General features: G+C 37.7%; 1 pseudogene; it reads left to right on the top strand.

Moving 5' to 3' along the window:
- The first annotated feature begins 1,452 nt into the window (after positions 1–1,452).
- Positions 1,453–22,706, top strand: part of LOC107849338 — a 33,076-nt pseudogene continuing 11,822 nt past the window's right edge.

The following is a 22,706-nucleotide window of genomic DNA, read 5'->3' as shown; positions in this document are numbered from 1 at the left end:
AATGAAGGATAAAAAGTTCAAACGACATTATAAATTATACATTATAGATTAGTTTCTTGACACGCACTACCCAATATTATTAGAATACTATTTTTATAAACATTTGAATATATCTCCTATTCCACTAAATAATATATTTGAGTAACTAACTAAAATTAAAGAAAAAACATTAAGTTCTTGAAGGCAATAAAACAAATGTTCGAATGACTTTGGTTATACAATTTCTCTAACTTTCGTGTTCTAAATATTTCAGCAACATTTAATGTACATCTGGATATGAAATATTATATATATCACGTCTAGAATTTTCTGCGTCTAAGAAATCATAGCCTCCTTAATTCCAAGGTCCTATACATATTAAGTTGTTGTCGAATAAAAGTAGTACTTGGCAACAGATGTATAATATTTTGATATGCATTTCTTTTTAGAATGGCTAGTAGATCCTTATCACTTTCATAAGATAGACCTACAAATAAGATGTAGTAGTTGATTGGGATAGATATACTTAATAGATACAGATATTAGAAAGGATAAATAATTTTGAGTCAAATAATATTTTCTTATTAACTCAAAATTATGTGTCCTTTCACGGGTAAATTAGGAGGACAAATATTAGCTGATTCGTACAACTAATAAAGCTTAACGCTTAACAATCTAATTTAGCTTGAGATGACTTTTTAACGAAAAAATCTAAAGAATGATATTCAAACTGTTTTACTGATTAAGGCCCGATTGAACATAGAGTAATTTGTTTAATTATATAAAGTGAAACGAAACTACTCCAATCAAGAAAAAAGAAAAAGGATGAGAATCATGTCATGATTTGTGACAAAGGGCATAACGAATTAAAATGACCATACAAGTAACAAAAGTAGAGTAGGAGCTGCCTGCAGACTTTTAAAGTTATAGTACGTAATGACGATAAACTTAGTAAATTGAGACACATCAAAAGTATGGCAATTGGCATGAAAATCCAAATTACAAAGACTTTTTTTTTTTTTCTTATTTTCGTAACTGCTCAATTTTAATTTTTATTTTTATTTTTTGAATTATTGATTTGTAAGTCAGGGTCTATGAACTATGGACAAGTCAGTATTCTTATCCTAACTAATCAAACTCATATTATTTTAATTATTTAAAGTTAATATTCTTCATGGTGTATTACTCTAACATTGTATGTCTTTGTTTGATGAAGTATCAAACAAATTTGTATTGTTACTAGTAAATGAATTTTTGCGTCATAGCTTTCATTTGTACATTTTAGCTTTCATTTGGATTCACCAGATAAGTTGACTGTTCCTTGAATTGTTTACTCAAAGGAAAAATTAGTTGATTTTTCTTTGTTTAATTTGTGCTATATATACCTCATCAATATTATATTATTGAATAGAGACACAGAGCAAACACTTCATGATTTACTAAGTACACAGTTTGGATCATTTTAGTGCAGAAATGGGTAACGGAAAACTATCATTATTTTTGCTGCATGCCTTTCTCTATCAACTTGCTTTTTCTTCACCTCATTTATGTCCCAATGATCAAGCTCTTTCTCTTCTACAGTTCACGCGAATGTTTATCATTAATCCTAATGCTTCTGATTATTGTTCTTTTAAAGATTAATTGATTAATCCATATCTAAAAACGCGTTCATGGAACGATAGCACGGATTGTTGCTCATGGGAGGGAGTTTATTGTGATGAGATGACAGGACAAGTGATTGAGCTTGATATCCATTGTAGCCAACTTCATGGCAAGTTGCATTCCAACAATAGCCTCTTTCAACTCTCCAATCTCAAAAGGCTTAATTTTTCTTATAATGATTTTTTTGGGTCTTTCATTTCACCTAAATTTGGTCAGTTTTCTAGTTGACACATCTTGATTTGTCGTATTCAAGTTTTACAGGTCTAATCCCATCTGAAATCTCTCACCTTTCTAAATTATACGTTCTTATTTCCATGGTGATTATGTGCATAGATTTGAACCTCACAATTTTGAATTGCTCCTTATGAACTTGACACAATTAAGAAAGCTTGACCTTTACCGTGTGAACATCTCTTCCACCATTCCGCTGAATTTCTCATCTTATTTAACAACTCTCGGACTTTCACACACAGAGTTATTTGGGATATTGCCCGAAAGAGTTTTCCACCTTTCCAACTTAGAACTTCTTGATTTGTTGTACAATCACCAGCTCACTGTTAGGTTTCCCACGACCAAATGGAATAGCAATGCATCACTGATGGATTTAGATCTCTATGGTGTGAATGCTGCTGGTAGGATACCTTAATCATTTGGCCATCTTTCATTGCTTGACTTGGACATGAGTTCTTCAAATCTCTCAGGGCCCATTCCTAGACCTCTATGGAATCTCACCAGCATACAGATTTTGAACCTTCGTAATAGCCATCTTGAAGGACCAATTTCCCAGTTCTTGAAATTTGGAAAGCTCAAGAGGTTATCACTTGGAAATAACTAATTCGATGGCCAACTTGAGTGCTTATCCTTTAACAGAAGCTGGGCGCAACTTGAATTCTTGGATTTTTCGTCTAATTCCGTAATTGGTTCAATTCCTTCCAACGTAAGTGGACTGCAAAACCTACAATTGTTCAGCTTGTCATCAAACTACTTGAATGAGACTATACCTTCCTGGATATTCTCCCTCCCGTCATTATCTTTGTTAAACTTGAGTGAAAACAATTTCAGAGGAAAAATTCCAGAGTTCAAGTCCAAATCATTGTCTTATGTTGCTCTAAAACAAAATCAGCTGGAAGGTCCTATTCCAGAGTCACTCCTAGACCAGCAGGGCCTAAGTAATGTTTTCCTTTCTCAAAATAATTTATTTACTGGATAAAATCTGTCAAGAAATCTTCTTTCTCTAGAATGCGATTTCCAATCGGCAATCGCTGAACATGGCTCGGAAAGCAAAAACTGGAGGGAGAGGGCAAGGACAAACAGTACTGGCAAAAACTAGGATGGTAACTAGAGAGGTTCCCCAAACGGCGGACACGAATAAGACGAAGAATGTTCAGATCTTACAGGGAATTGCCCCAATTGCATTTACGCAGTCAGGTGGTTTGAGTATGAGTCAACTGACAGCGAATGAGTTGAGTCCAAATGCTGGATCGAGTAGGCGATCTTGGGCGGATGCAGCCGAAGCAGAGGAAACTGCAGGTACTCCTAAAAGAAACATTGGGAATGAGGAACGAATGCAACCTACATGGAGTGGTGTTGTAGGCTCACAGGAATGTTCAGTAAGGATGGACCTTACGTGTGATGAAACTCTAGCAAAAATGTGAAAATCACAATGGAGGATGTGCAGGATGAAATTGACTATTGGTCCACGGCGGTGGTGTGTTGTGTAATGGGCTCTAACCCACCCAAGGTGGTGATGGAAGGTTTTTTCAAGAGGATCTGGAAAAATAAGGGAATGGAGAAAGTAGCTCTAGTAAACAAAGGGGTATTTCTGGTGCGATTCAACAGCATGGAAGAAAGGGAGAAGATTGTGGAAGAAGGTGTGTTGATGTTTGACAAAAAAACAGTAGTAATTAGACCTTGGAAAGCAGATATTGATATTTCAAAGGAAGGAATGGATAAAGTACCAATTTGGGTGCGATTAATCGGGTTAGATGTGAAATATTGGGGGTTAAATGCTTTGAATTAGATAGCCGGATTAGTAGGCAGTCCAATCAAGGCAGATTCTGCTACATCGAATAGGGAAAGGATGACTTTCGCCAGAGTGCTAGTAGAAGTGCCGATCAATAGAGAAAATCCTAAAGTAATTATGTTCGAGAATTAAGTGGGTAGAATAGTTGAGCAACAAGTAGTATACGAATGGAGACCTATACTATGTAACAAGTGTAAGAATTTCGGGCACCATGAAGATGAGTGTAGACGACAAGAAATGGATCAAGCTAAAAAAGATATAAAGGGGAAGATAGTACAGGAGATGCCACAGAACCAGCATAAAGCTACTAGTGACGGGGCTGAATGGACAGAGATAGAAGGGACGAAAGGCCTAAGTCCGCTGCAGAAGGTAAATACGCAAGCTGAGACAAGAAATTCTTTTGATACACTAACATTGATGGAGGATATACAGGATGATACAAGAAGCCTCAGGTCTGGAGAGGTCAAAAGATGTACGGACCCTGGGAAAGAAGGGGGTGGGGTTTCACCCCTACCCGATGGATAGGATTGGATGCTGGAACTCTAGGGGGCTGAACAGAGTGGATAAACAACATGAAATGCAGTTTTTTCTGCATAACAAGAAGATAAGTCTGTTTGGCCTCTTAGAGAGGAAGGCTAAGAGAGCAAAAGCTACAAAAGCTGCTCTTACCCTAAGTAAGGATTGGTCACTAGTAACTAACTATGGATGCCATCCTGGAGGAAGAATTTGGGTCATCTGGAAACCTTCAATTATGATGTTAATGTTGGTTTGATTACTGATCAACTGATTCATTGTCAAGTAGAGCATAGAGGATCAAGTCGTAAAATGAGTATCACTATGGTGTATGGAATGAATGACAGTAATGAAAGGAAGAGATTATGGAGATATATAACAATATACAGGGACCTTGGGCTGTTATGGGGGATTTCAACAATGTGTTGAACGTGGAGGAGAGAGTAGGTAGTAAAGTAACAGTTGCAGAAATAAGAGACTTCAAATATTGTGTAGAGATATGCCAGCTCCAAGATCTGAAATCTTCAGGGTCCTACTATACTTGGACAAATAAACAACAAGGGGAGGAAAGGGTGGTAAGTAAAATCGATAGTGTTAGTTAATCATCAGTGGCATACTGATCTCCCAGCGAGTGAAGCAAATTTTTGAATGAGGGTCTTTCAGACCATAGTTCAGTAATAGTGCATTGGGATGATGGAAACTACAAGCCGAAAAAGCAGTTTAAATACTATAACATGTGGGGGCTAGCACCAAATTTTTGAAGGATGGTTACTACTAGTTGGCAGGCACCTAAAACTGGGAGAAAGATGTTTCAGGTGGTTGGTAAACTACACAGGCTGAAAGGGTTACTACTTAAACTCAATAAGGAGAGATTCTATGAAGTGGAAAAGAAGGCTGATTCAGCTAGAGATATCTTGATGAAGTACCAGATGCAATTACAAAATGACCCCAGAAATAGTGAACTGATTAAGAAAGAAGCTGCAGCAACAATTGAATATAAATATTGGAAGCTAGCTTGTGAAAAATTCTTACAACAAAAATGTAAAGTCAAGTGGCTACAGGAGGGGGACTTAAACACTCGATTTTTTCACACACAGTTGAAGGCAAGAAGGAACACTAACAAATTTTTTTTTTGTAAAAGACATGGATGGGGTTGAGAGACGGGATATAGAAGGTATTATAGAAGGTTATTAGGCACTGAGACAGGGACTAGAACACATGCTGATAGCAACCTAGTAAGGTCTGGACCCTTGGTGATGGATACACAAAGAGATGAGCTTATAAAAAAGTTCACTGCAGAAGAAGTTAAACAAGCCCTTTGGGCTATTGGAGGTGATAAGGCACCTGGTCCTGATGGCTATGGAAGCCAGTTTTACAAAGACACATGGAGCACAACGGGTGATGATGTTATAGCAGGGGTGCTGGAGTTTTTCAGAACTGGAGAACTACTGAGAGGTATAAACTCTACAATAATTACCTTAATACCTAAATGTGTACATGCAGAGTCCGTTGTGGAGTATAGACCTATATCGTGTTGTAACATTCTCTATAAAATTATCTCTAAAATGCTATGCCGTCAACTAAAAGGAGTGTTACCAAAGATAATTTCTGAAAATCCAAGTGCGTTTGTGGACGGAAGAGATATAGTACAAAACATTTTGATATGTCGGGATTTGGTCAGGTTATACAATAGGAAAAACACCACAAAAAGTTGCCTCATTAAGATAGACCTAAAAATGGCTTATGACTCAGTTGAATGGGATTTTGTGGAGGAAATGTTGCACGCGTTGAACTTCCCAAGTAAATACATAAGATGGGTGATGGCATGTGCTAAGACACCAGTGTATTCAATAGCTATAAATGGAGGGGTGTATGGCAATATAGTAGGTAAAAGAGGTTTGAGACAAGGTGATCCATTATCACTTCTACTTTTTGTAGTATGCTTGGAATATTTCTCTAGGATTATGAGATGGATTGCTAATCAAGAGGATTTTGAATTTCACACCAAGTGCAAAAGCTTAAAGTTGAATCACCTTTGTTTTGCTAATGACATGTTAATTTTCAGCAAAGGTGATATTCGATCAATTCTCTTAATGTTGAGGGGTCTGAAGACTTTCTCCATGGCATCAGGTCTAACTACTAATGCAAATAAGTCAAATATCTTCTCGGCAAGGATGGATGAAAAAGAGTTATCAGAGTTATGTGACTTAACTGGATATACTCATGGTAAACTACCTTTTAAATACCTGGGGGTGCCTATATCATCAAGGAAACTGTCAGCAGCGAATTGTGAGATGCTACTGGATAAAATGATGTGTAGAATCAAGACCTGGGGTTCAAGGAATCTTTCATATGCAGGAAGAACTCACTTAGTAAACTCTGTCCTCATGCACATACAGACATACTGGGCTTCAATGTTCCTGCTCTCGAGGAAAGTGCTAAAACAAGGTAGTCACAATTTGTAGGAATTATCTGGACTGGTATGGTTCACACAAACAAACCACCCTTAATTGCTTGGGATCTAGTCTGCTGATCTAAACAAGAAAGTGCACTAGGTGTGGTTGATTGTATAGCATGGAATGATGCAGCAGTTGCAAAGCATATCTGGAATGTGGCTAATAAAGCTGACAACTTGTGGGTAAAATGGGTAAATCACATCTACATAAAATCACAAAACTGGTGGCAATATGAAGCACCAACAGATTCTTGTTGGTACTGGAAACAAATATGTGGACTAAAGAAAGTGTTTAGTGCTGGTTATATCCAAAATGATTGGCTGAAATCCCCGAAAAAGTATAGTATTCATAGTGGACATCAACGGTTACAGGGTCAATTGACTCTGTTGAGAGTTGCTTTAGGAATGCACGTGTTTCTTTGTTTTCTTTCTCTCCAGTTTTTTTTTTACGTATAATCCTAGTTAAATCAGGAGTGCTATTTTTGGTAGGAAACTAATTAGTTATTTTAATTTTGGTAGAAATATGTTGTTTCTTTGTCATATTTTTAATTGTAATAGCAACTATTTAAGTTGCTAAGTTGATGATCAATTACACGCAGTCTTTCTACAAGAAAATAATCACTCTCTGCATATTCTCTTCTTCAAACTCCATCTCTGTTTCTGCGGCCAGCTTTAAATTAAATTCCTGCGTTATTTCCCTTTAATGGTTTTAAACCAACAATTGGTATCAAAACTTTAATCTTAAGGGACTTGTGAGTGTGTGCATCAATCTGATCCAGTGGATACCATGAACGGAGAAGCAAATTTTTCTTCAATGGTACCACCAACTTTCGATGGTGAAAGTTATCAAATCTGGGCAATAAGAATGCGGATATATCTACAAGCATTGGATCTATGGAAAGCTATTGAAGATGAATACAAGATAGCTCCCTTGCCGGACAATCCCAGGAAAACCAGGAAATCAAAGGCACTGGCATGCTTATTTACTACAGTTTCATCTAATATCTTCAAGCGTATCATGTCTCTGGAATCAGCGAAAGAGGTATGGGATTATCTCAAGGATGAGTATGAAGGATATGAAAGGATTCTAGGTATGCAAGTATTGAATCTGGTACGTGAGTTTGAGCTGCAAAGAATGAAAGAAAGTGAAACCATAAAGGAGTACTCTGACAGACTCCTTAATTTAGCAAATCGCATCAGATTGTTGGGTTCCACTTTCAATGATTCAAGGATTATTGAGAAAATCCTAGTAATGGCACCTGAAAGATTTGAGGCTACCATAACAACCTTAGAAAATACTAAGGACTTGTCCAAGATCACATTTTAGAGCTCTTAAGTTCTTTTCAAGCGGAAGAGCAACGGCGTGTTATGAGATAAGGAGGAGCTGTCGAAGGTGCCTTACTAGCCAAGCATCACGATGATGGACATTCTAAGAAGAAGAACAAGAATAAGAATAACCAACCAACCGATGAAGAAGGTGCAGCGTACAACAACAAAAACAAAATAGGTGGCTTCAAAGGAAAATACCCTCTTTGTAAGCATTGTGGCAATCTCGGACATGCACCTTTGTCACGAACCGAGCCGGGGCCCTAGCCGTGATAAGCATCCCAAACCATGAAGGCTCGGAACACCCTTCTCTATATATCTGGTAATTATGCACATAATTCATATAATAAAAGGTAATGCGAAAAGAGAAATCTAATACGGAAACACGGTCAATCTGAATGTGACCATAAAACGGAAAACTAAAATCCAAAATATATCTGAATAATAATGTCTGACTCAGTCTGCGAAATCTCTACCATGAACTAATCAAAGTTGTCTGAAAGCTGGGACAAGGCCCCCAGTAGATCAAAACCTAACTAATAGTAGTAATATGAAATAACCAGGCCTTTTGAATCATAGAAGGCTCACCACTGCAAACTCTGGTTAAGTGGTATCCCCTACAAGTCTGATATTCCAAGGGCGATATAGAATCTGCCATTGAATCGGTGGGGAAGCCTCCAACTCGAGTGTGCCACAAGGGTTGGAGTTCCTAAATCTGATACGCCACAGAGCTCTAGGCCAGCATAATATATAAACCCGAATCAGCAAATCACGGTTTTGGGCAATGAGTTGTCTGAACTCATGCTTTCTTCGAGGAACCATCTAAGGTCTCTTTATGCCCAATTTTTCTACTGTTTTGAATCATGCATGTTTTTAATTTCAACATCTGGAAAGTCTGATTTTAAACATGCATTAAATCTGTTCTGAATTATCATGGCAAAATCTGAATTGGTGTCGTCACACCAAGACTTGCAAGTCCTATTTCTAAGCCATAATGTCATAAGCATGATTTTTCATAAAAATGTAGTTTCAGACCACCTAAACATGTAATTTGCATAAAAGATTTCATGTTTCGAAACTCAAGTCAAAACCATGCAAAAACTTTCATAAAAAATATGGTGGTCATGTGCTCTTGGAAAAACCATGCACTCTTTCATTATATGTATATTCAACATTCACAACATAAATAATCCTCTCTCTTTTGAAAGCAAAAATCATAATCAAAATCACTATTTAAGACTTTTCATAACATGCTTTTCAAGATGTATTTCGAAATAATTCATATCATGGAAAACATGAAAAAATTGCATCAAGAGAGAGATTTCATATATATCATGCTCTCAATTTATATTTCAAGACTTAAACACATACATACATATACATATAATTTTCAAATCACTTTGGGGAAAAGCCAAAAGGCCAAAACAATATCATTAAAGCTTCTAAAACATGAGTATGTATATGAATTCGAAAACCCCATTCTTATAACATGATTTCTATGCCCATGAGATTTTAAGAAAACCCCGCGTAACTCTATTTTGGAAAATAATGGGTGCTTCTTGAAGCCTGTGGATTGGGGATTCCGAATCTCTAATCGATTTTGAAAACCCACGGTTGAATCTTGATTTATTTGGGTTTTTAGTTTGAAATCCTTGGGAGTGTTCTTGAGAATTTTTAGATGAATGTGGATGTATTTTGAATAATTGGGGACCAAATTTCGTGTTTATGGCTGAATAAGGGTGAGAAAAGGACCATTTTGCCCCAAAAACGGAGTGTTTAAGTCACTTGAAACCATTACATAGGCGCCGCATATGATACCGCCTATGTTTACATAGGCTCTGCCTATGCTATTACCTATGTTTACTTAGGCGCCGCCTATGCTATCGCCTATGTTTATATAGGCACCGCATATGCTAACGCATATGCTTTCCAGTGGCCATGTGCTATTGGTTAGGCAATGCATACTACTTTGAAAGGTCATAACTTCTTGTTCGGGTGCCGGATTTTTGCAAAATTGGTATCGTTGGAAAGCTAACTCAAAAACCTATCATTTACACATATTAGGATCTCTAATTCGACATATACAAAGAGTCATGATCGAAAGAAGTTGACACAAGTTATAATGTGCACTTAAACTTAATTGATCGAAGTAGTTTTCAACTCGTCCTTGAGTCAAAGGACCTCTATGGTCTAAATTCAAGCTTGAATGGATTCATATACTACACAAATAATTAACATGCCATATTGGCATAGGATTTATGGCTTCGGGATTATCAATGCATCAAAATCATGGTTTATATTGTAGCCCAAAATGGGAGGTGTTACATTATCCCCCCTTAGGATCATTCGTCCTCGAATGATGATGTGGGACACAGATAGACATGATTTCAAGCATTATAAGGACTAGGAAAGATAAGATAGGAATAGTACCTTCTGTCTCATCATCCATCGAAGCAAACAAATTGGGATATCTAATTTTCATGTCATCTTCTAACTCCCAAGTTGCTTCTTCAACTTTCTGATTCCTCCACAATACCTTCATTGACGCTCTCTTTGCTCCTCAACTTTCGAACTTGGCGAGCTAAAATTTCAACGGGCTCTTCTTCGTAAGACAAGGAATCTGTCACTTTGATATCCTCTACTGGCAATACCAAAGAATGATCTTCAATGCATTTCTTCAATATGGATACATGGAATACCGGATGAACGGAACCCAAACTTGCAGGATATTCTAGCTCATAAGCAATTGCACCAATCTTTCTCAGAATCTGATATGGCCCTATATAGCGACGACTTAATTTACCTCTTTTTCTAAACCGCATAACTCCTTTCATGGGAGAAACCTTGATAAACACCCAATCACCAACTCTAATTCTCTTCTCCGAACATCAGCATAGGACTTCTGATGACTCTGAGCAGTCTTGAGCCGTTCTCTAATGATCTTCACTTTCTCCATCGCCTGATGAACAAGATCAGGCTCATACAATTGAGTCTCACCCACTTCATACCATCCTATCAAAAACCTACATCTCCTTCCATACAAAGCCTTAAAAGGAGCCATCTTGATGCTGGCATGGTAACTATTATTGTAAGCAATTCAATCAGTGGCAGGTGATCTACCCAACTACCTTTAAAATCAATGACACATTCCCTCAACATATCCTCGAGGGTCTGAATGGTACACTCAGCTTGCCCATCCGTCTAAGGGTGGAAAGCTATGCTCAAATTCACTTGTGTACCTAAACACTTCTGAAAAGATCTCCAAAACTGAGATGAAAACTGCGTACCTCTATCGGATATAATGGACACTGGTGCCCCATGAAACCGAACTATCTCCTCAATGTAAATCTTAGCATAAACCTCTCCCGAATAATTAGTCCTCACAGGCAAAAAGTGGGCTGACTTTGTCAACCGATCTATAATCACCCATATAGAATCATACTGGTTTTGGGATCTCGGAAGTCCTATAATGAAGTCCATGTTTATCATCTCCCACTTCCATAAAGGCAGGACTATCTCTTGGGAAGTACCACCTGGCCTCATGTGTTCTACCTTCACTTGTTAACAGTTTAAATACTTGGACACAAAATCAGCTACATCACGTTTCATGTTATTCCACTAATACAAGGTTTTCAGATCATGGTACATCTTAGTAGAGCCTGGGTATATGACATACCTCGAAGTGTGTGCCTCATCAAGGATTCTTTCTCGCAGTCCATCAACATTCGAACCGCACAACCTACCCTGAAATCTCAGAATACCATCACCACCAATTTCAAACGACATAACCTTTTGTTGACCCACATCCTTCTTGATTTGCATCAAGATGGGATCTTCAACCTACTTCTCCTTAACTTCAGCATAAAAGGATGACTTAGCTAACTTATGAACAATTACCCCTCTATCTTTGGAATCTAAGAGTCGCACTCCCAGATTTGTAAGGCAGTGAATATCCTTCACCATATCTTTCTTTCCTTCTTCTACATGAGAAAGGCTGCCCATAGACAAACTGCTGAGGGCATCGATTACAACATTTGCCTTGCCTAGATAGTAATGCAGGCTTATATAATAGTCTTTCAGAAGCTCCATCCAGTGCCTCTGCCTAAGTTTCAATTCTTTCTGTGATAAAATATACTGCAGACTCTTGTGGTCAGTGAAGATATCAACGTGAACACCGTACAAGTAGTGCCTTCAAATCTTAAGTGCAAACACCACATCCACTAACTCCAAATCATGGGTGGGGTAGTTTCGCTCGTGCACCTTCAACTACCTAGATGCATAAGCCACTACCTTACCATGCTGCATCAACACACAACCAAGTCCCACACGGGATGTATCATAGTATACCACAAAGCCATCTACACCCTCGAGAAGGTTCAAAATAGGAGCAGTGGTCAGTTTGTATTTCAACTTCTCAAAACTATTCTCACACAGATCAGACCATACAAACTTTACCTTTTCTAAGTCAATTTAGTGAGTGGAGCAACTATGGAAGAAAAATTCTCTACGAACCTTCTGTAATACCCCACCAAACCCAAGAAGCTCCAAATATCGGTGGAGTCGTGGGTCTGGGCCATTTTCTCACTGCTTTAACTTTCTGGGGATCCACTCTTATCCCGTCACTGGACATAATATGCCCCAAGAAGGAATAGCATCTAACCAGAATTCACACTTAGGTCTGAAGAATAATTCGGAGGTGATTGGTGTGATCCTCTTTACTCTTAGAATAGATAAGGATATCATCAATAAATACAATGACGAACAATTCAAAAAACTGATGGAATACTTTATTCATAAGATCCATAAAAGATGTAGGGGCGTTAGTCAACCCAACGGACATGACTAGAAATTCATAGTGACCATATCTGGTTCGAAAGGCTATCTTGGGTATGTCTGACTCCCTAACTTTCAACTGATGATAACCTGAATGAAGGTCTATTTTTGAAAAACACTTGGCACCCTAAAGCTAGTCAAAAAGATCGTCAATCCTAGGAAGAGGATATTTATTTTTAATCGTGACCTTATTCAACTGACGGTAGTCTATGCATATACGAAGGGAACCATCTTTCTTTCGCACGAAAAGTACACCCGCGCCCCAAGGAGACACACTAGGGCATATAAAACCCTTATCTAGGAGATCTGCTAACTATTCTTTCAACTCTTTTAGTTCTGCAGGAGCCATTCTATATGGCAGAGTGGAAATAGGATGAGTGTTTGGCAACACATCAATACCAAACTCAATCTGCCTATCAGGTGGTATTCCTGGGAGATCATTTAGAAAGATTTTTGAGAATTCTTTTACTATGGGAACAGATTAAAGAGGAAGACTCTCGGTATTGGAGTCCTTAACTTGGATAAGGTGGTACAAGCAACCTTTAGAAATGAGTTTTCGGGCTCTAAGATAGGATATAAAGTGCCTTATGGGTGCTAAAGAATGTCTTTCCCACTCTATCACTGGTTCATTAGGGAAAAAAAAGTGACCCTTCGAGTCCTACAATCTAATATGGCATAGCATAAATGGAGCCAATCTATTCCTAAGATAGCATCAAAAGTAACCATATCTAACTCTATGAGATCTACTAACATATCCCGGCTACCAATAGTCACTGCACAACCCCTATACACCCTCCTAGCAACAATAGAATCCCCCACCTAGGTGGAAACATAAAAGGGTTCAGAAATCACACTGGGCTCAAACCCGAAACTAATAGCCACATAAGGGGTCACATAGGATAAGGTAGACCCAGGATCAAGTAACACATAAACATCATGGGAAAAGATTTTTAACGTACCGGTAATAACATCTGGGGAAGCTTCCGCCTCCTAGCGGTTGGTCAAAGCATATAACCGGCTGCGACTGTTCCCGACAGTTGATGTGGTACCCTTCTGAGGCGAGGGTGGTGCCGAAGAATTTGCCTGAGAGTTTGCACCACCAATATTCTTTCTAGCAGATGGACATTCTCTTTGAAAGTGACCCGGTTGACCACATGAATAACACACTATCGAGCCCAATTGACACCTTCCTAGATAATTTCTACCACAAGTCTTACACCGCATAAAAGTATGATGCTGCTGAGCCATACTACCCTGTGACCGAGTATCCTGAGCTCTGGTTCCATGGTTAGTCTAAAAACTCTGAGATAGTCTGTCTGCTAGTGGTCGGGGTACTGGGGTGCTGGCAGTAGACTGCGTATTATCCCAATTCTTCTTTTTCTGCATTTATTTCCCCACTTACCGCCCAGAGGTTAACTATGACTCTGGTCGGCTGATCTGGCTCTTTTCGCTTATCTTTCCACCTCCCTAGCTTTAGAGATCTTCTTCTTTTTCTCTTCTACTTTCTGCATATGAATGATCATCCTAGCAAAGTCTAACTCTTTATTCAACATTGCCCTATAGAACTCAAGCACCAGGTTATCAGAAACTCCGGATGAAAATTTCCTCATTCGGGCTCTTATATTACTAGTCAACTCTGGTGCATTGCGGGCTAGTTTATTAAACTTCAAAGTGTACTCCTGGACACTCATACTGCCCTGCTTCAAATTCATAAAATCTTTCATTTTGGCCTCCCTCAACTCCAAAGGAAAGAATCGATTAAGGAAAGCTTCTACAAATTCGCCCCAAACTGTGGGCTCAGCACTCTCACCTTTTGCATTCTTCCAGTCGGCATACCACTGATTTGCAACATTCTTAAGCTGATAACTTGCTAGTTCCACCCCTTCAACCTCATCTACATGCATTACCTTAAAGATCTTTTCTATCTCATCCACGAACTCCTGTTGATCTTTCTCCACTTTGGTGCCAGTGAACTTAGGTGGGTTCATTTTCATGAAATGTCCAACCCTTGTAGCCTCAGACATAACAGATACAAACCCAACATCTTCTGATTGTTGAGCCTGGTTAGCTACCAACTGTGTCAGTATATGAATAGACCGTCTAAATTCTGCATTTGAAATATCTTTCTAAGCAATTGGAGGATGGTTGTCATCAGTCCGCGGAGCTTGAGGTGGACTGCTCAGGACTGGAGGGACTCCCGAAGTAGGGACAGGTTCTGGAGTGTGAGCTCTGTTATGGGTCCGCATCCCATGGGTGGGACGGACCTCATTTACCTGAGCATTCTGATCAATGATATGACGTGGAGGCATAACTGTGTTTCTGAAATACAAGAGATCATTGATTAAGGGATAGTTCAGACTCTGAAGCACGAACTAAATCACAAAGAAGGGAAATATTTCCTAAATGCCTGGTAGCCTCTTGCTTATAAGTGTGGCGTTCTACACACGCATAACCAAGACTCTACCTGACATGATTTCGCAGACACCCTGGGACCATGAACCATGCTCTGATACCAAGTTTGTCACGACCCAAGACGGGGCCCTAGCCGTGACGAGCATCCCAAAGCATGAAGGCCCGGAACACCCTTCTCTATCTATCTGGTAATCATGCACATAATTCATATGATAAAAGGTAATGCGGAAAGAGAAATCTAATACGGAAACATGGTCAATCTGAATGTGATCATAATACTGAAAACTGAAATCCAAAATATATCTGAATAATAATGTCTGACTCAGTCTGTGAAATCTCTACCATGAACTAATCAAAGTTATCTGAAAGCTGGGACAAGGCCCCCAGTAGACCAATTCCTAACTAATAGTAGTAATATGAAATAACCAGGCCTTCTGAATCATAGAAGGCTCACCACTGTAAACTCTGGTCTGTGATCTGAAATCTCTACTGTTTATCTGGACCCCTAGACTGTGCCTCAGAACTTGAAAGGAGGGGGTTAGCACAATTGTACTGGCAGGCGAAGCAATCCAAAATAGAGTAATTGAACATATATATATATATATAATACGTGAGAGCAAACTTTCATTAAACATTATGCATAAAACAGTTTCTGAAAGCACATGGGCATCTTCTGAAAACATATAACCTGCCTGTAAATATCAAACTACGATCTGTGTAATACTTCTGAGTTAGGTGGTATCCCCTACAAGTCTGATATTCCACGGGCGATATGGAATTCGCCGTTGACTCGGCGGGAAAGCCTCCAACCCGAAAGTGCCGCAAGGGTTGGAGTTCCTGAATCTAATACGCCACAAGATCTAGGCCAGCGTAATATATAAACTTGGATCGGCAAATCACGGTTTTGGGAAATGAGTTGTATGAACTTATGCCTTCTTCGGGGAACCACCTAAGCTCTCTTTATGCCCAATTTTTATCCTGTTTTGAATCATGCATGTTTCTAATTTCAACATCTGGAAAGTCTGATTTCAAACATACATTAAATCTATTCTAAATTATCATGGCAAAATCTGAATTGGTGTCGTCACACCAAGACTTGCAGGTCCTATTTTTGAGCCATAATTTCATAAGCATGATTTTTCATAAAAATGTAGTTTCAGACCACCCAAACATGTAGTTTGCGTAAAAGATTTCATGGTCCGAAACTCAAGTCAAAACCATGCAAAAACTTTCATCAAACATATGGTGGTCATGTGCTCTTGGAAAAACCATGCGCTCTTTCATTATATGTATATTCAACATTCACAACATAAACAATCCTCTCTCTTTTGAAAGCAAAAATCATAATCAAAATCACTATTTAAGACTTTTCATAACATGCTTTTCAAGATGTATTTCAAAATAATTCATATCATGGAAAACATGAAAAAATTGCATCAAGAGAGGGATTTCATAAATATCATGCTCTCAATTTATATTTCAAGACTTAAACACATACATACATATACATATAATTTTCAAATCACTTTGGGGAAAAGCCAAAAGGCCAAAACAATATCATTAAAGCTTCTAAAACATGAGTATGTACATGAATTCGAAAACCCCATTCTTATAACATGATTTCTATGCCCATGAGATTTTAAGAAAACCTCGCGTACCTCTATTTTGAAAAATAATGGGTGCTTCTTGAAGCTTGTGGATTGGAAATCCCAAATCTCTAATCGATTTTAAAAACCCACGGTTGAATCTTGATTTATTTAGGTTTTTAGTTTAAAACCCTTGGGAGTGTTCTTGAGAATTTTTAGATGAATGTGGATGTATTTTGGAGAATTGGGGACTGAATTTTGTGTTTATGGCTGAATAAGGGTGGGAAATAGACTATTTTGCCCCAAAACGGAGTGTTTAAGTCACTTGAAACCATTACATAGGCGCCGCATATGATATCGCCTATGTTTACATAGGCGCCGCCTATGCTATCGCCTATGTTTATGCGCCTATGCTATCGCCTATGTTTACATAGGCGCCGCATATGCTTTCCAGTGGCCATGTGCGATTGGTTAGGCGACGCATACTACTTTGAAAGGCCATAACTTCTTGCTCGGGTGTCGGATTTTAGCAAAATTGGTATCGTTGGAAAGCTAACTTGAAAATCTATCATTTTACACATAGTAGGCTATCTAATTCGATATATACAAAGAGTCATGATCGATAGAAGTTGACACAAGTTTTAATGTCCACTTAAACTTTATCGATCAAAGTAGTTTTCAACTCGTCCTTGAGTCAAAGGACCTCTATGGTCTAAATTCAAGCTTGAATAGATTCACATACTTCACAAATAATTAACATGCCATATTGGCATGGGATTTATGGCTTCAGGATTATCAACGCATCAAAATATGGTCTATATTGTAGCCTAAAATGCGGGGTGTTACAACCTTTCAAGTGTTGGAAGAGGTCTGATGCTAAGTGTACTAAGTGCAATCAACTTGGGCATGAAGCGATCATCTGTAAAAAGAAAACTCAGCAGCAAGATGCAGAGGCTCGAGTTGTTAATGAACAGGAAGAAGATCAACTTTTTATCGCATCGTGTTTTACAAGCAGCATCTCAAGTGAGTCCTGGCTAATTGATAGTGGTTATACAAATCATATAACTTATAAAGAGGAGATTTTCAAATATTTAGACAAGTACGCAATATCTAAAGTCAGAATCGGTAATGGTGATTATCTTTTTGCCAAAGGAAAAGGAATAGTAGCTATTGAAAGCCGCTCAGGTACAAAGTTAATTTCAGATGTACTTTTTGTTCCAGAACTTGATCAAAATTTATTGAGTGTAGGACAACTATTGGAGAATGGTTTTAAGCCTAATTTTGGGGACAAGAAGTGTTCGATATTTGATCTAAAGGGTCAAGAAATCTACCAAGTTAAGGTGAGAGAAAAAAGCTTTTTGTTTGATCCTATGGAAGGAAAGTCAGCTGCCTATTCTAGCCAAGAGATAAAAGCAGATGTATGGCATAATAGACTCGGGCATTTTAATCACAATGCACTTTTACACATGGTGAAGATAGATATGGTTCTAGGATTATCATCCATGGAGGAAAAACACACAAGATGCAACATATGTCAATTTGGAAAGCAAAGCAGGATGGCTTTTGCCAAGGCAACCTGGAGAGCATCGGAGAAACTTCAGTTAGTCCATACTGATTTGTGTGGACCACATAAAATTGCTTCTCTTAACGGAAGTAAATATTTTATAGCATTTATTGATGATATGACAAGAATGTGTTGGATTTATTTTCTCAAATTCAAATCTGAAGTACCTGAAGTATTCTGGAAATTCAAAACTTTGGTAGAAAATCAAAGTGGTTTCAGGATGCAAATGCTTAGATCAGATAATGGTACTAAGTACACATCTAATTGATTTGAAAAGTTTTATGAAAATACAGGTATTGAGCATCAACTCACTGCCCCATATACTCCACAACAGAATGGAGTCAGTGAAAGGAAGAATAAGATGATAATGGAGATGTCGAGGTGTTTGTTATATGAGAAAGGCATACCAAAATATTTATGGGCAGAATCAGCTAACACTGCTATTTTTTTGCTGAACAGATTGCCTACCAAAGAAGTTGACGGCAAGACACCTTTTGAGGCATAGCACTGGTATAAGTCTTCCTTAAAAAACTTAAAAATATTTGATTATTTGTGTTTCTCTTATATTCCGCACGTTAAGAGAGACAAGTTAGACAAGAAAGCTGAACCTGGAGTCTTTATTGGTTACAGTACAATCTCTAAAGCTTACAAGATTTTACAGCCTCATACTGGAAAATAATGGTAAGTAGAGATGTATTTTTTATTGAGAATGAGCAATGGGACTAAGAAAAAGTTAACCAGAAGCAGATCACAAGCAATCTACCAAATTTCAATGAAAAGACCTGGCAGCTTGCAATGATTGAGGAGAATAAGACCTGGAAGCTTGTGGAAAATCCCTAAGATAGAAAGATCATCGGTGTGAAGTGGGTTTACCGCACAAAATTAAACGCTGATGGTTTTGTTAACAAGCTCAAGGCAAGACTTGTAGTTAAGGGGTATACACAGATTTTTGGTGTTGATTATTCTGACATTTTTTCTCTAGGTTCTACGCTTGACACAATCGAGAAGCTTCTTACTATTGTTGCACAATGTGGCTGGAAAGTGCACTGGATGGAATTTCAAATCTGCATTTCTTAATGGATTTCTTGAAGAAGAAATCTATATTGAGCAATCTGAAGGTTTTGTTGTAGATGGAAAAGAAGATAAAGTCTACTAACTACATAAAGCTCTTTATGGCCTAAAACAGGCACCAAGATCTTGGTATAGTCGAATAGATGATTATTTGCTTAGCCTCGGTTTTGAGAAAAGTATTTCAGAATTCACACTATATGTTAAACACAATAACAGTGGGATTCTTGTTGTTTCTCTTTATGTCGATGACCTTTTGATTACAGGAAGCATCACAAAACTCATTGATGAGTTCAAGCAGGCTATGATGCAAGCTTTTGAAATGTCTGATCTTGGTCTAATGACTTATTTCCTTGGAATGGAGCTTACACAGAGAAAAGATGAGTTTTTCATTTGCCATAAGAAGTATGCGAAGGAAATTCTCAAGAAATTCAAAATGGAAAATTGCAAAGAGGTGAATACTCCCACAAACCTAAAAGAAAAACTAAGCAAAGATGATGGAGCCGAAAAGGTGGACGAAACATATTTCAGAAGTTTCATTGGGTATTTAATGTATCTTACAGCAACAAGACCCAATATATTGTATGTTGTAAGTATTGTATTAACGTTTATGCATTGTCCGAGTGAAGTACATCTAAAGGCAGCAAAAAGAATTGTGCGATACATCAAAAGAACTATCACCTATAGAGTCATGTTTCGAAGGACTCAACTTGTGAAGCTTTTTGGGTACTCTGATAGTGATTGGGAAGGTTCCAAAGATGACTCGAAGAGTACTTCAGGGCACTATTTTAGCCTTAGTTCTGGGATTTTTTCATAGAGTTGTAAGAAATAGGGCATTGTGGCTAAGTCTACTGCCGAAGCTGAGTTTGTGGAAGCTACAACAGCGGTAAATCAAGCATTGTGGTTGAAGAAAATTCTGATTGATTTGCATATGGAACCAACAGGAAGCATTGAAGTGTTCTTGGACAACCAAGCAGCAATAGCTATTTCTCACAATCCCGTGTTTCATGGAAAATCTAAGCACTTCAATATCAAGTTTTTCTTCCTGAGAGAAGTTCAAAAAGATGGAGATATGATTCTTGTCTACTGCAAGACGAAATAAAAATGGGATGATATATTCACTAAGCCTTTACCAGTCAGTAAATTCGAGCTTCTCAGACAGAAAAGTGGAGTTTGCATTTCATAAAGTAAGGACGAGTGTTGAGAGTTGCTTTAGGAATGCACATGTTTCTTTGTTTTCTTTCTCTCCAATTTTTTTTTACGTACAATCTTAATTAAATTAGGAGTCCTATCTTTAGTAGGAAACTAATTAGTTATTTTAATTTTAGTAGAAATCGGTTATTTCTTTGTCCTATTTTTAGTTGTAATAGAAACTATTTAAGTTGCTAAGTTGATGATCAATTAGACGCGGTCTTTTAACAAGAAAATAATCACTCTATGCATATTCGCTTCTTCAAACTCCATCTCTATTTTTGCAGCCAGCTTTAAATTGAATTCCTGCGTTATTTCCCTTTAACGGTTTTAAACCAACAGCCTCACTGGCCTTCATGGAGAGGGGTGTGGTGCAAAGCTAGTATTCCAAAACATCAATTCATATGTTGGATAGCAATGCATAGAAGATTGATGACCAAAACTAGGCTTAAGAGGTTGGGTTTGAGTGATGAGGAAAATTTTGCACTATGTGCAAATCAGCGTGAGACAATAGAACACTTGTTCTTTCAATGTGATTTCTCCAATACTTGTGTCACAAATATTTTGCAGTGGATGCAGATCAAGATTACCAACAGAGACATCAGTGGCTGATGGATCATGATTGCGAGAAGGGCACCTGGAAAACTCAACAGAGACTTACTTTGGGCTGCTTCGGCAGCTCTCATATACCATATATGGATTGCTAGAAATGAAGCTGTTTGGGACCATAACGTGCCTCATCCAAAGGTCATATGCAATAACATAAAAATGGAATGCAAGTTGAAGATAGCTGATAAAATTCATAGACGATACTACAGGAGGGATAGAACGTGGGTTATGAGGATATTAGAGGAAGAAAGATAGTATAGAGGAGGTATGCATGAACAGGTGGTTCTGCATTCTCTTCTGTTTTTGGTGTTTATACTGGTTCTATAGATGTAAGACTGGATGACGTAATTTGCTTGGGTTTTAAATAAATCTGTTGGTTTTGACCAAAAAAAAATAAAATTCACTGGATAGATTGCTTCAACTGTCCTCAATTTGAAATCACTGTTAGCGCTAGACTTGGGAAGCAATAGTTTGAACGGAACAATCCCACAATGTTTGGGTATAGGGGTGTGCCAAAACCGAATTGACCAATAAAGCAAACCAATAAGAATGTTATTGGTCTATTGGTATTGGGTTAACAGTTTTTGTTTTTTAAATTATTGGGTTATTGGTTCGGTTTTGGTTTTTCTTATTGGGTTATTAGGTAAACCGATAACCCAATAAGAATATACTAAATTAATATGCTAAATTAACAAACATATTATTTCAATTATACAAACTCTTAATTTCTCTTAACTAATATTTAGTTCAAGTTTGAAGAATCTTGTAAATTCAAACACATCAGGTAGGATTTTCGTTGCAGCAAAGATTCGATTTCTTTTCATGTTAGTTACTACTTTTTTATTTTATGAGTACTTTCTTATCGGTAAAATCGAAAACCGAATCGTTAAGGACTAAAAATCGATAAAAAATCTGTTTATTGGTTTGTTTATTGGTTTAGTATATTTAAAAATAAAAAATCGATAAACTCAACCGATAATACATAAAATCAGACCGAATCGATTGATGCACATCCCTATTTGGGTGAGATGAGAACTTCAGGTCTTGGATTTAAGCAACAATTATCCGTCTTGGACAAGGCTCATCTCCAGTAGATGATCTCTCCAATTGCTATAGTACACCGTTATTCTTGTGACATCTGTCATATTTTAAATCTAATAATCAGCATTTACAACCCCTTAAACCATGGTTAAGCCTCCTAATTATCTGATTAGGCAAAAATCTTTCTACTCTTAAAGCATCGGAAAAAATTGCTGAAAAATCTTTGGTTAAAATTCAATATTTTCTTACATGAAAATCATGAAAAACTCAACAGTTATCAGCAAGAACAAAAAATTCATTCGTCTACACTAACAGCCAGAACTTATAAGAAAAAAAGTATCTCTCTGTTGATAGCAAAAGTTTTTTCAGAAATTAAGTGACAAAATCAAAACAGGTTCTTCCTTGTTCTTGCATTATTTTTGATAATGTAATATCAAATACATT

The sequence above is a fragment of the Capsicum annuum genome, chromosome 1 (assembly GCF_002878395.1).
Source record: "Capsicum annuum cultivar UCD-10X-F1 chromosome 1, UCD10Xv1.1, whole genome shotgun sequence".
Classification (NCBI taxonomy): domain Eukaryota; kingdom Viridiplantae; phylum Streptophyta; class Magnoliopsida; order Solanales; family Solanaceae; genus Capsicum; species Capsicum annuum.
This window is presented reverse-complemented; position numbering and strand designations above follow the sequence as displayed.